This window comes from Dendrobates tinctorius, unplaced genomic scaffold (assembly GCF_039654945.1).
Source record: "Dendrobates tinctorius isolate UK_male_01 unplaced genomic scaffold, ASM3965494v1 ptg000021l, whole genome shotgun sequence".
Taxonomy (NCBI): Eukaryota; Metazoa; Chordata; class Amphibia; order Anura; family Dendrobatidae; genus Dendrobates; species Dendrobates tinctorius.
Window position 1 is genome coordinate 15,658,445 of NW_027361689.1, and position 15,466 is coordinate 15,673,910.

The following is a 15,466-nucleotide window of genomic DNA, read 5'->3' on the forward strand; positions in this document are numbered from 1 at the left end:
TCCATATCAGAGGGAAAGACAACATGAAGGCAGACTTTCTAAGTCGCAGGGTCCTAAGGCAAGGAGAATGGGCTTTAAACACGGACGTTTACAACCAGATTGTCCGCAGATGGGGTCAGCCGGAGGTAGACCTCTTAGCGAGCAAAGAAAACAGAAAAGTAAAAAAAAGTTCTCTCTGAACCCCAGGGAAAATCCACTGGCAGTGGACGCCTTCCTGATAAAATGGGACTTCACTCTGGGATATGCCTTTCCACCGTTAGCCCTCTTACCCCTGGTGGTGAGAAAGATCAGGGAAGATCGAGCAAGGGTCATATTAATTGCCCCCTTTTGGCCCAGGAGGACCTGGTTTGCATGGTTGAGGACCATGTCAGTATGCGATCCCTGGGTACTGCCGAATCTTCTCTACCAGGGGCCAGTCAACCATCCACAAGTAGCAGGACTCCATTTGATGGCATGGAGTTTGAGAGGGCACTGTTGAATAGAGGTTTCTCCAAAAATATAATTAATACCCTCCTGAAGAGCAGGAAGCAGATTACTACAAATATCTATGCTAGAACCTGGAGGCGATTCCTGTCCACCTCTGAGTTTAATCTCAGGGATGGAATACCCATGAAACATTCTAGAATGCCTTCAGAGGGGTCTCGAGTTTGGTCTTTCCACAAGTACCTTAAAAGTGCTGGTTTCAGCCTTGGGGGCCCTATTTACCTGTGATATTGCCAGCAACTATTGGGTGACTAGATTCATCAAAGCTGCTAGTAGATCTAGACCCATACACAGGGATAAAGGTATACCATGGGACTTGAATTTAGTCCTTACAGCTATGACAGAGAAGCCATTCGAACCTCTGAATTCGGCCTTGTTAAAAATTATATCCCTTAAGACAGCTTTTTGGTAGCAATAACATCCGCACGTAGGATAAGTGATAAAGGCACTTTCTAGGTTGCCCCCTTATACAGTTTTTACATGATAGAGTAATCCTAAAACCGGACACAGCATAGGCTACTTTCACACTTGCGTTTTTTTGCGCTGCGCACCGTGCGCAGTGCAAACGCACATAAAAACCGCATCATGCGTTTGTGTTTTTTTTGCGGGTTTGGGTGCGTTTTTTTAAAAAACGCATACGTGCGCATTACCATGCGCACCCATAGACTATAATGGGTGTTTGGCTGTAAAAAAACGTATTGCGCGAGCATGCTTTTTTGGGGGGGGGCAAGTCGGACGCACACAAAATGCAACAGGATGCATTTTGTGCGCCCGAGCGCACACTACAAAAAAAAACACGTGCAAACAAACGAATGTGTATGCGCACCCGTGTAAAAGATAGGGGAAAAACGCATGCGTTTTTTGCGCTAAAAAACAGCGCAAAAAAACCGCAAGTGTGAAACCAGCCATACTTGCCCAAGGTAGCGTCACACTTTCACAGGACACAAGAGATAGTGCTCCCTTCCTCCCTAATCCTACCAACCCTAAAGAGCAGAAGCTTCATGCGTTAGATGTTAAAAGATGCCTACTAAAATATATATCGGCTACTGATCCTTGGAGGAAAGAGAACGCATTATTTTTTATCCTTCCAAGGTCCTAAGAAAGGGTTTAGGGTATCAAACACACGTTAGCAAAGTGGATTAGGGAGGCTATCTCTCTTGCTTACACAACAGGGGGCGGTCTGGCTCCACAGAATCTGAGGGCGCATTCCACTCCTGCCATGGCGTTATCTTGGGCGGAGAGATCTGGAGTGTCAATTGACCAGATATGTCATCTCCTTCCACCTTTTTTAACCACCATCTGTTAGATATGGGTGCCTCCTCGGATCTCACCTTTGGGCTAAGGGTGCTGCAGGCTGTAGTCCCTCCCTAAGTTAGTTTACATCACTGTAATTCTCTTGTGGTGCTGTCATGGGAGTCCGAATAAAGTATTAAGTTACGTACCGGTAACGGTATTTTTCGGAAGCCCATGACAGCACCCTTAGTTCCCTCCCTTGTTCACGTATAGGGGTGCACTCCTTCCTCTTAGAAAGCTATTTCACGGATTTACCTTATTTTGGAGTAAAGATTACATATAAATTGTAAATAGGATGTATAGATTGTATATATGCTGTGCCACTAACCATGGTAGCCTCTCAAGCTCTAATCCAACTGATGCGTGGGAGAGGTGCCGCCCTTTTGTATCTGTAGGTTTCCTGTTCCTGAAGGGCGGATCCCCTCTCTCGTGGTGCTGTCATGGGCTTCCGAAAAATACCGTTACCAGTACGTAACTTAATACTTTCTTGCTAATAAACAAGACTGCAGCTGAAGTGGGTGCATGCTAAGTTTCCAGTCTTGTATCAGTCTCCAAGTATTGGATGACAGATTTTGGGGTCTGAGAGCAATCTTACTCAGATTCTCTTAAAGTACCATCTAGTATGAAATCTCATTGCAAGTCCAATTTACACCTGAAAGTAGGATGCTGTGGTCCCCTTCCACTTGTCATTAATCCAGTTCAGGACTGCTAAACCATGCCCAAGGCCTACAGAGAGAACTGGCCTCAGTAGCCATTTAACTAGCCCAGTCTTGCAGAGATATCTAGCCTGCCTTGGTTATAGATGTGAGGATGTGGGCTGTCTTGCATACACTGATCGTTTTCAGGGCAAAAGTGTGAGGTGAACAGTATTATGCATTTCTACGTGTTTAATGTGTAGAATAGTGGGTTTAATGCAGGATCCTCATGATGGTGCACAAGTGTTTTACAGATAAAAGGGGAAATGTTATTTGTAATATAAGGCTAGGAAATGGGTAAGGAATAGTTAAAGGGAACCAGTCACCTGAAATAATGCTGTTAACCTCCTGCTTAATGATGTTCTTATGCTGTCTGGCTCCTACATGCAGCCAAATTCAGCAGGAAGAATAATCATTATTCTCCCTGCCAGAATTCGGTGCCAGTTTATACACAGAGCGGCCGCTGTACCCGCACCCCCAGCCCTGACTGACAGCTGGCCGCAATGTAGAGCCAGTGTCATTTAGGGTCGTGGTTACAGCAGCCACCCTATACTTGGTTAACAGGGCTGTGGAGTCGGTAAGCCAAACCTCCAGCTCCTCAATTTACATGACACTGACTCCAACTCCATCAAAATGGGCTCCGACTCCACAGCCCTGGCTGTTAACTTGCAGATACTGTTATGTCTGGTGACTGTTTCCCTTTAATGTTGGGTACAAGCCCACAGATGGGAGGGAAATAGTGTTAATAAAAGGGCAAGCACTTACTGATTGAGAGGAGTAGTAGAAAAGAAAAGTAAGGCTAGTTTCACACTAGCGTTTCTGCTGTCTGCGCACGGCCGCCGATAAGCCCCACCCCCTGCCGCGCCCCCTCCTGACATCACCGCCTATTATCGCACATGGCCGCATGCGATCTGCGCACCCTATCTTTAATATAGGGTGCGCTGACCGTGGATTTTTGAGTGCGCTGCGCACTTTTGTAGGTGCACGCCAAACGCAGCATGTTGCATTTTGGCGTGCTCGGCGCACCTTCAAAAGTGCGCAGCGCACTCAAAAATCCTACTAGCGCACGGTCTGCGCACCCTATATTAAAGATAGGGTGCGCAGATCGCATGCGGCCATGTGCGATAATAGGCGGTGATGTCAGGAGGGGGTGCGGCAGGGGGCAGGGCTTATCGGCGGCCGTGCGCAGACAGCAGAAACGCTAGTGTGAAACTAACCTAAGTTTACTGTTGAGGTCATGTGCAGTGGGCTGCTAGGGTCAGCATGGGCCTATTGCTTGGGACAGTGGATTGCCATATAACTATTTAGTGCGCATCTGTACGTTGGGCACATTGTGTGCAAGACTCCAGGGAGATGGACAGGGACCATAAGGGGGAAGGTAATGGAATCCAGGTACACTGCCATGGTGAAGCATGGGTCTAGGTGTGTCAGTGTCTCCAGTATGTGTGAAAACTGTCACCGCTCATACAGGAGACACTGACGTGTGAAACCGGCCTTAATCTGTGTTAATGAACACTTCTCCTTTACCTCATGCAGTGCAACACATCTTCCCATAGAGTTGATCAGGTTGTTGATTGTGGTCTGTGGATTGTTGGTTCATTCCTCTCAATTGCTGCGAAGGTGCTGGATATTGGCAGGGACTAAAACCCGCTGTTCTATAAGCCGATCCAGATCATCCCAAACGTGGCCAATGGGTGACATGTCCAGAGAGTAGGCTGGCCAAGCAAGAACTGAGTTGTCTTCAGCTTCTAGGAGTTGTGTACAGTTCCTTGCAACATGGGGCTATGCATCATCATGCTGCAACATAAGGTGATGGTCGTGAATGAATGAATGGTGCAACAACAGATCTCGGCACGGTACCTCTGCATTCAAAATTGCATCAATAAAATGCACCTGTCTGTAACATAACCTTACCACCTTCTGTAAGGAGGAAGACCGGGCTGCGAGTACCTGCACCAGGCTGGGTCTGGAACTGTCGAGGCTGCATCCCATGTTGCCCGGGGGAAGGAATAGGGGACTGGACAGGCCCCATGACCCTGGGAGAGGGGGCGCGACTAAGCCGGGCTGGGCTGTGCTGAATTTCCACTCTTATTTATCTGTATTTGCCAATTTGCCTATTTGTCCTTTATTAGATTGGCCTCTTTTTGCTCTGTCTCAGAATATTCCAGAGTGCTGATATAGTGGGAGAAGTCTAGTGACTTCAGGGTTAATTTTGTTATCAGAAACGTTGGACATTATTTTTGGTAGGGTGTTTTGGCAGATTGCAGACAGTATCTTTCCTTTCCCGTCCTTTCAGTGAGGGAAAAGCGTGCGAAGCGGCAGTCACTTCCCCGCAGTCAGGGAGCGTGCAGCAGGGTGAGTTTCACCCTTATCCCTAATCCACTACTGGAACTGCTAAAGGGACTGCCGTCTGGTTCGAAGAATGGGATTATCCAGTTCGAAAGCAGCCAGGAAGGAGCCTTGAAGATGGTCTTCACCGAGGCCCTAATACTCATCTACGCGGACTTTGCAGATGCAGGACAGAGCGAGTGATTGCCTATGCGAGCTGGTCCCTCCACGACTCAGAACGGATTCCGGACAACTACAGCTCCTTCAAGTTGGAACTGCTGGCATTAGTGTGGGCGATGACCGAGAAGTTTGCCGAACACCTGTCCAGATTCAAAGTATTATTGCGCACCGACAGCAATCCTCTAGCCCACCTGAAAAGTGCATAACTGGGGACCTTGGAGCAATGATGGGTGGCCCGCATGGCAAAGTATCGGTACAAGATCGCATATCGGGCCGGAGCTGAGAACACGAATGCTGATGCTCTGTCAAGAGTGACCCCTCAGCGACGTGGAGGCAGAAGAGATTCCTAGTTTCCGGGACCTCGCAAGGTCATTGCCAGCGATGCAGGGACAGATCGGAGAGGCGTCTGGGGAACAGGTGCTGGGGCGACCCTGGGATGACTGGGTGCAACTCCAGCAGGAAGATAAGGACCTGGCTCAGCTGAGACAGTGGGTGACCCTGAAGCGACTTCCTAGCCGGTATGAAAGAGATGCTCTGTCCCTGGTAACTCTGCAGATTCTAAGGCAGTGGGAAAGACTCCAGTTGGAAGACGGCTTGCTGTATAGAAGAGTGCAGTTGGTGCGGGAGTTGGGGGTCACCTGGCAAGTGGTGCTCCCAGAGAAGTTGATCCAAGTAGTGGCTACGGAGGCCCATGAGAGAGGGGCTCACTTTGGTCTGGAGAAGATGTTCCATTGGTTGCAGAAGCTGGCATATCACCTCTGATTGAAAACTGCAGTAGAGGAGGCCTGCCAGGGATGTCGGAGCTGTGAACTAGCCAAACCTCCAGAACAGAGAACCACAACGAAGACCATCATGACTTCTGTCCCCTTAGAGCTATTGATGATCGACTACTTGATCGTGGTCCCTGCTCATCTCAGGTATGAACACTGTCTGGTGATGACCGACCACTTCACCAAGTTTGCTGTGGTGACTCCAACTCGAGATCAGACTGCTGATTCAGTGGCGCAGGCTATCTGCTTACACATCATACGGGTGTACGGTTGCCCAAAGAGGATCCATTCCGACCAAGGCGCTTGTTTTCAAGGTCGAGTGATGGAAGAGTTGCATGACCTGTACCAGATTGAGAAATCATGGACGATGCCCTATCATCCTCAGGGGAATGGAGCCGGAGATCGAGTGTTGATTTAAGACAAGCGACCGCGCGGGGCAAGTTAGAGCATTGCTGGGAAAAAAACCTGTATCGGGTGATCCGCCGAGTAGGGTCCGATGGGCCAGTGTATGACGTTCAACCTGAACGGGATGAAGGAGCGCCCACCCAAATATTCCACCATAGCATGTTGTGCCCTTGCCTGTCACAGGGTTCTGAAGAAAGACAGTACCAGACACCACCGAAATGCTCACCCCAATGGTTCTCGACTGCGATGAGGAAGAGATACTCTCCTCATTCCCAGATTTGGATAGTCTGCCGCCCAACAGTCCCAGAGAAGTGTTATGAGCTCATTTTCTGCTCCACCAGCTGGGAGTTCTTCCGTTCTCCCTCTGGTAGTGACAGGAGGTAGTGAGGTTAGTTTAATTGGTAATGGTCTGCCACCTGACGAAGAGGATAGTGATTGGATTTCTGGAGTATCAGACTGGATATAAGACAGCCGACGCCCTATCCTGTTGCTGGTGATTCAGTCTGTTTCTCAGGTCTTGGACTTCAGCTTTGCTCCAGTCATCTCAAGTTAAGTTTGTTTTTTGCTAATGTTCACACTTGCTCTTGTTGGTCAACTCAGTTTTTATGTGGTCAGCCAGCCTGGCTGGGCTGTGCTGAATTTCCACTCTTATTTATCTGTATTTGCCAATTTGCCTATTTGTCCTTTATTAGATTGGCCTCTTTTTGCTCTGTCTCAGAATATTCCAGAGTGCTGATATAGTGGGAGAAGTCTAGTGACTTCAGGGTTAATTTTGTTATCAGAAACGTTGGACATTATTTTTGGTAGGGTGTTTTGGCAGATTGCAGACAGTATCTTTCCTTTCCCGTCCTTTCAAGTTAGTTTTGCCCCATCGTTTGCTCAGCCTATTTTTCTGCCTTTGTTTGTGTTTTCATCCTGCTTCACCGTCAATACATGTGTGGGGGCTGTCTTTCCTTTGGGGTCTGCTCTGGGGAGTTAGTTTTCCTCTTTTCTTACTTTAGGTTTATTTAGCTCTCCGGTTGTGACGAGGCATCCAGGACCACCGTAGGCACGCTCCACGACTGCTGCTAGTTGTGTGTTAAGATCAGGGCTCTGCAGTCTGCATAGTTACCAACCTCTCTGGTTTTCTGAGACTTAGCGTGTGTTGCTTTTTTCCTCCTCTGTGACCCATTCATAACAGAGAAGTGTGTCGGCCTGAAGCCCCAGAGATGGCCGATTCATCAGATCAAGGTATGCTCCCATCTTCTACCACTCAACCTGAACCATGGAGGGGATGACAGCTGCAATACCTCCCACTCATTATGAACAAGACCAGTTTATTTGGCAGCGAATTATTCAAGAAATGGAGGAGTGTGAATGTCTGATGAAGGAGTTTTCGCCCATGGAATGGCGAGCTAAAGGAGAAAGGGGAGTGTAAGGAGAAAGACTGGGCTGCGGGTTCCTGCACCAGGCCGGGTCTGGAAATGTCGAGGCTGCGTCCCATGTTGCCTTGGGGAAGGAATAGGGGGCCGGACAGGCCCCATGACCTGGGGAGAGGGGGCATGACTAAGCCGGGCAGAGAGGGAAAAGCGCGCAAAACAGCGGTTAGTTTCCGCTGTCAGGGAGAGTGCAGCAGTGTGAACAGTGCACTTCTCATCCAGCACAGCAGAGCCAAGACATGCTGCCACCAGGCTTACCCGCACGCTCCAGCGGGACTGTGACTGAGGAGAGCGCCCGGATAAACGCCAGGCAGCTCTCATACGGAGAAGTGTGGGACGGCTATAGGACACTGAGGTGCGGTTCCCTGCCCTCTGCTGGCCAGCGTGCATCAGCCCACACTTGTTACAGGGATTCCTGCAGCTTACCTCATTTTGCCTACTCAGGCTTATGGACTAGGGGCTCAGCAGGTAAAACCGGAGACCGCCCGCTGCCGCCAGAAGTTGGACCATTGACAGAGGACCCCATTTGAGGTCTCTACGCCGGCCACTGCTGGTACTACAACCCCCAATGGACTGTGTAGTGAGTTCATTTTCTGGTCCACCATTTGTGAGTTCTCCTTCCAGGCTCCCTCTGGTGGTAACAGGAGGTAGTAAGGCTGATTTAATCAGTAGAGATCTGCCACCTGATAATGAGGATGACCATTGGACCTCAGGAATCTCAGACTGGATTTAAGACAGCCGACGCCCTATTCTGGTGCTGGTGATTCCTTCTGGCTTGTCAGGTCTTGGTTTTCAGCTCTGTTCCAGTCATCTAAAGCTAAGTTTTTCTGCTAATGTTCATACTTGATTTTGTTGGTCTATTCAGTTTTTTGTGTGGTCAGCCAGCCCCGGCTGGGGCTGCGCTAAATTTCCACTCTTATTTAACTGTATTTGTCAATTTGCTTTTTGTCCCTTATTAGATTGGCCTCTTTTGCTCTGTCTCAGAATATTTCAGAGTGCTGATATAGTGGGAGAAGTCTAGTGACTTCAGGGTTAATTTTGCTATCAGAAGTGTTGGACATTATTTTTGTAGGGTTTTTTGCAGATTGCAGACAGTGTCTTTCCTTTCCTTTCTTTTCTAGTTAGTTTGGGCCCCATCGTTTGCTCAGCCTATTTTCCTGCCTGTGTTTAGTTTAGCTTCAGCAGCCCTGTATATAATTAACTAAAGGAAGAGTTTACTAGGGTAAGACAGGAACAGTTTCCTGGTCAGTTGAGAATGGGCTAGGGAGCCCAAACAGCTTGGGTGGGCTTAGAGCCCAAGCTACCCAGTAGCTCTGTAACAGTTAAAGTTTGGGACCCAGCCATCCAGGGCCCAGTGGACAGAAGTGGAGACGAGGTCCAGAACAGTATGGGGATGCAGGTCGCTCATCATTTGGCAGATCATCGCATTGACTGATGCCCTCAGATCCGGGGCGAAACATCTGAGGGAACCCCCAAGCGCAGAGAATCTGAGGAGGGAGGACGCTGCGTTACTGCAAGAGGCAGTCCGACCCGGGCATGTACTGTGGGAACAAGGAAGGAGTGCAGGGAAAGTGGAGAATGGAAGCTGTTTGGAACCTTATGCAAATGCTGTCTCTGATAAGGATGTGCTTTGCAAAGAGGAAAGTAAAGTTCTACGTTTTCAGTTTGAAATGAACTCTGTCTCTTATTATGCAATAACGCTAGCAGTGGAACTTCAGCCAGCCCGATGGGAACCTGACAGTGCAGAAGATGAAGCAGAAGGTATGCTGCAGAGGGGACATTATATTCTTGTGACGGGAGACCAGGGCGCGGTAAAGCACATACTTTCAGCCACGACTAAAGCCCTGGCCCTCCCTCACACATGCAGTCTGCCATCTGTCCTGTACAGTGGAAACCGGGATTAATCCATGAAGAGAACACCTCTCCAACATGCCAGACACCATCGAATGTGAGCATTTTCCCACTCAAGTCGGTTACAACAACGAATTGCATTCAGATGGAGACCCTGGTGAGGATGACGAGCATCAGATGAGCTTCCCTGAGACGGTTATTGACAATTTGTGAAGAAATCCTTTGTTTATGCAAACAGATTGAAAAAACCCCAAAGGTATAAACTGGGGTGCATGCAGCATGTAAGAGCACGTTCACACTGGCCACTGAGCCGAATACCCTGCAGTAAATAAATAAATAGCATAGTGCATGAAAATAATATATGGTTCTTAGTTAAGTTTTTTTTTAAGATTTTTTAAGCATTTTTTGTCTTGAAACATTTTTTATGTCATGTTGACTTGAAGACTTGACAGTGTTAAGTTTGGGGAGGATTCCACAAAGAATCCATCTCCATGAAGTAATGAGAGAATTGATTCTAAATCAGTCAAATTTGCTATATATTTCTCCCAAATATATAGAATCTTAATTTTGGGGGGACTCGATTTATGCTAATCCAGCAAAATGGTGGCCATTTTGCTGAATTTTGCATGCTGGGAAAGAGTTAAAAAAACCTTTGACACCTGGTTCTCCTCGTCCCTTCCCATACTTCTCACCACCACCGCCGTGTCCCCTGCTCACTTCTCTGGTGGTAAAGCTATCATCAAAGTAAAAGGGGGCACTTTGAGCAATGTAAGGGATAACACATTGAATTTTTCATGGGTTTCTTTACTCCTTGTTTCCATATGTGTTCTTACATGCTTTTGCTGCTTTCAGTCTGAATCTACAATGTGCACATTCCAAGAAGAATAGAAAAGGAACTGCATGAACCGGTGTATCTGAACCTTTCACTGGTCCTGTGTGGGAGGTCTGTATAACATTGCAATTTATGAAATGAAATGAAGATCCACCATTCCTTATAAATCCTGTTCCTCATGCAGCAGAATGTGACTTTTATACAAATCTTTATTCAATTCTGGTGAATATCTCTGCAAATTAGCCGCTGTAATTAAATGTCTGTATTGCATAACAACCTGATGTATTCCACATTTACATTATAATGTAACGATGTTCTGAAATATCACATAAATGCCATCAATAAGCCGCGTCGATGTAACGTCATTGCCGCCTTTATTTTTTTAATGATATGTTAATGTGCACGGTGTAGAATATTTGATAGGAATTTTAATGAGGTGCTTAATTTATACTTATAATGCACAGGAAATCTGTGAGACCAAGACCATTAGAACCGTGCAATAATGAAATATTCTCTTATTTTTTCTCCCTAGGATGTATATGTCAGTGATACAAGAGCAGGATTTCCAACCTTGTCAAGAAAATATCTCTTATGTGCCATCCCTTGCTTACCATCAGTGGGGGACCAGCTGCATGAATCACAAGAACATTGCTGTGTAGTCAATGTGCATAAAACTGCAACTCAGGCCCAGTCCAGAGAATAATTCAGCACCTGCACAGAGCCTGGAGGAGAACGTCGGGGAGAATTCTAAAAGTTTTAATAATTCAAAGGTTTGTTTTGTTCAGAAGAAAAGTTTTCAGATACCTTGTTAAAGAAACTTGAGTTTTTGGAGGTAGAAGGTCCTTTCATTGAGATCTTCATCTCTAGGTCAGAGTGGAGAACGGTCACTAAGTGAGTCCATAAGACCAGCCAAACACATTAAATGGCTGATTGTTCAGCCAACAGCCACCGCGACCACCTCTCCCATACATAGGAACACTCGGTTGTCCTAGTTCTCCTGTGTTCTGTATCAGAAAGTCATCAACTGACATGTTGACCTGTGGCTTATCTCAAGGAGAACAATGCGATCAGTAGTACAAAACTGAAGATGCGCAATTGATGCCTTTCCTGACCATCAGTCGTCTGGCGCCCACTGTTGGGCAGTTCAGCTGACATTAGTATAATATGTAAGGAGATCTTTAGTCTGGAAGACCTGTCCTGTCCTGCATTGAACAGCCTGAAGGGCTTACAGTATCCACTGCACCAGGGAAGACATACCACCACTTTTGGGTGTGGTTGAAATAAATCCGTTCTCTTTTTAAGGCTGGGGTCAGACTTGCGAGAAACTCGGATGAGTCTCACATGTCAATACTCGGCACTGCCGCCGGCACTCGGATCAGAGCGTTCAGCTGCATAGAAATACATGCAGCTGAACGCTCTGATCCGAGTGCCGGCGGCAGTGCCGGGTATTGACGTGCAAGACTCGTCCAAGTTTCTCACAAGTCTGACCCCGGCCTAACCCAGTACATTCCTCAGTTTGCAGGGATTGTTTGATAACTATCAGGACACCCCAGCAAATTCAAGACTGTTGGCAAGTATGTCAAGATTACCAGAGTTTCAATGACAATTCGCTTGTTTTTGGTTGGTCACATCTTTAAAGGGGTTGTCCATTACTCGGACAACCCCTGCTCAATTGCTATGCTGTCAAAGTGTAAAATAAAAAACACCTTATACTCACCTCCAGCGCCATTCCAGTGGCATAGGCACTGGACCTCCCGTGACATTGTTATGTCATGTGAGTCCTGCAGCCAATCAGTGGCCGCTAATGAGCTGCATCACTCTGACAAAACTGACACCCGGAAGACGTGAGAGCTGCTGCCACTCTCTGACTTCCTCTAAATGTCAGTTATATCCAAAGGAAGTGGGTGTGTAACGGCCATTGACTGACTGCAGGGCTCTCGTGACACGTACTGTTTTTTGATTCACGTACTTCTTCAAAAAAAGTCATAAAAAAATAATCAAAACCTTGTATGTAGCCAAATTGGTATTAATAAACACTACAGCTTGGCATGCAACAGGGTCTCACTCAGCTCCATAAATAGAAGAATACAATTTAAAAAAAATTTTGGTCTAAGGAGGTGGCGACACAAACCAATTTTTTTTCTTTTACCAAGTTCTGAATTTTTAACCACTAAAATACACCCATAACTATATAAGTTTGGTATTACCGTGATCGTAATGACCAAGAGGATCATTTTGTTAGGTCATTTTTATGAAACAATGATCACCATAAAAAATAAAATACAAAAATCAATTTTTGAATTGCGTTTTTTTTCCCCACTTTCATCCCATCAGCAATTTTTGTTCACATTTTCCAGTATATTATATATTAAAATGAATGGTGTCGGTCCACGCTACAACTTGTCCAGCAAAAAATAAGCCCCCATATGTCTGTGTAAATGGAAAAGTAAAAAGCTTATGACTCTTGGATAAAGGGGAAGTAAAACAATGAAAGCTTCTCTGTTCTTGGTTTTAGGAACGGGACCTGTGCAGGGAACAACCCTCTATAACTCTCGAAATAGATGACTGGGGTGAAGCCTGCTGTTAGTTACAATATATTAATGTGATATATGTGGGGATATTCACCATCTCACTTTGTGATTATTACCATTTGTTCAGGCTTTGCATTTTTTCCCCCACAGTGACACACAGAGACATACACAGCGGAAAGTGTGGATTCTTAAATCATCAGATGTGAATTATTTAGGAACTGTCCGAGTGTGAAATAAAAGTTGCCATTTCCCGTAAAGTCAGAAATGTGACGATCATTTCATAGCCTATAGTCTTTTGGTGACTTTATATTGGGAGCAGCTGGTGGTTCTTGATGTGTCCTTTCATACTGGATGAATAAGATAAAAAAAAAAGTCAGGATTCCGAATTAATATTTTATTCTCGCTAGCTGGCTGGAATCTGCATTTAAATGGGTTGACCTGTGTAGTTGTGAGACACAATAGCCCGGCTGAAATGGCTTTCTCTGCTGGAAGTCTTATTTTGCCTTAGCTTTCATAAGGGAGTCATGGGAATATCGAGTGACGGATAAATATCAATGACACAGTGGGAAAAAAATTACTTTCCCTTATTTATTTCCTGCTTTTAAAGTTTTTTTTTCTCTCCAAAAAATAGATATTTATGACATATTGTCCAAAGCTTTAAGTTCACTTGAAGCTGGAGCTGCCGCAGATGTCAGTAATGGTTTGTATGATGGTGGCCTTCTCACCACCACAATAAACTTGAGATACAGAAAACCTTAACAGATTCTTCTCTGGTGGCATTTACTTTTTTCCCTTTTTGACGCTGCCCAATTATTAGGAAGGAAACATCATACAAGGAGGAAAAAAAGCAACCCCCCCAGACAAGGTCAAAACAGGTTCTTAGTGTAATCTGTTGAGAACTGATGTGTCTCACTTCACCACACTGAGAAGTCCTCATTCCTGAGAGAGGAGTGAGGATCATTGTGGGAGCATTGTTTGTCACACACAACTCTGGCCCTATTACAGATATCGGGAAATAAGGAGGGTGCCCGCATATGCCAATACTTGTCGTAGGTCCAGAGAGTTATATGTGACAAATGCTGCTTCCACAATCATCTTCTCTGCTCCAGCGCTTCCCGTCAAATGAGAAATAATTCTCAGATCATGCTGGAAATACTTGTTTTGACCTTCTCTACGATCTTTTGTTTCTTTTTCACCTATGATGTTGTCTTCTTATAATTGGGCAGTGTCCTACAGGGGAAAACTTGAACACCACCAGAGAAGAAACTGTTAACATCCCCTGGTTTGAAAGAGAAATCTACATAGTGGGTTCATGAACTTCAAAAGCCGATATTTGCACAAAGGAGTGGATAAAAGGTAAAAAAAAAAATCAATGTTTTAATCAACTCTTAAGCAACTTTCAAATGAAAATAAATAAAAATTTTAAAAATATAAAAATAAGGAAAAGTCCTCTTTAAAGTCCTATTTAGAAAACTTGAGTTAAGTGATCAATACCCAAGACCATCATTTATATTTCTGACCTAACAGTAGAAACATATTACCCTATAACTTAAAATTTTGGGAATAACCATTTAAGGCTCACTTGGTTGAAGGGGAATTTTTCATATTGGGTGCAGTAAAATTCAGAAGCCTATATATCTACAATGGAATGGAGAAAAAGAAAATTTATAAGGAATCTGTCAGTAGGATCAGCCCTCCTAAGACGTCTATATGGGCATGTAAGTCAAAGTAAGCTAAATAAAATAATACCTTGATATCTTCCATCTGACGTCTTATTCCAGAGAAATACACTTTTTTTTCTAAATATGTAAATGAGCTGTTAAGATCCCAGAGAATCTGCCTCCAGAGCTTATTTTAAATGAAGGGGAATAACCAGTGTGAGACATGTAGATCAGGAGACCAGACTGTCAGTCATTACACACTGGTAACCTGCCTTTTATTTACAGTAGAGTCTCTTGGAGATCTATGTCCGGCCCATAGTTCTTAACAGCTCATTTACATAATAAAAAAACCCTGGATTTCTTTGGAATGGTGTAGGCGTCCATCCAACCTTCCTTGCCGAATGCCCTCTTGTCATGTGTGTTTATTCACTATGTCTCCGAGTCTTATGTTTTGTTTAGTTATTCCTTACTCGTATCTTTGCAGTCGCCCAGAACTATAATGTTCGGCTTTGTGTTCCTTCTCCATCTTGTAGTGTGCACGATTACCTGGAGGCTCTCCAGCCTCTGATTGCTGTTTCTTCAATACCACAGACAAGATCAGCCATCATCACTCCCCTTCTATAATGATAGAGACACACGCATACATTTCTCTAGTGGGAGCCGGGATAAGAGCTGAATGTCACCCGCAGCGAGTCGCTTCAATCTGTGATGATTAAAGCCTTAAGGAGCTTTCCACATTATCACCATTCACAATAAACTCTCAAAGTACTGAAATGTGCATTATACAATGATGTTAGTGGAAAATGACACTCGAGACTTGCTGTAGGGTCAATGCACGAGCAGTTTACCTAGCGATAACAGCTGCTCGGTGGTTACCATGGGGCCCATATTGGAAAGATGTCCAAATTAAGGTATTGTTCTTTATCAATGCCCTGCACAAGACTCCATGAAGTCTGTCACATATTAAAAGTTACTGAAAGCAACCAATGACCCACAAGTCCCTTTTATTTTGCAAGAAG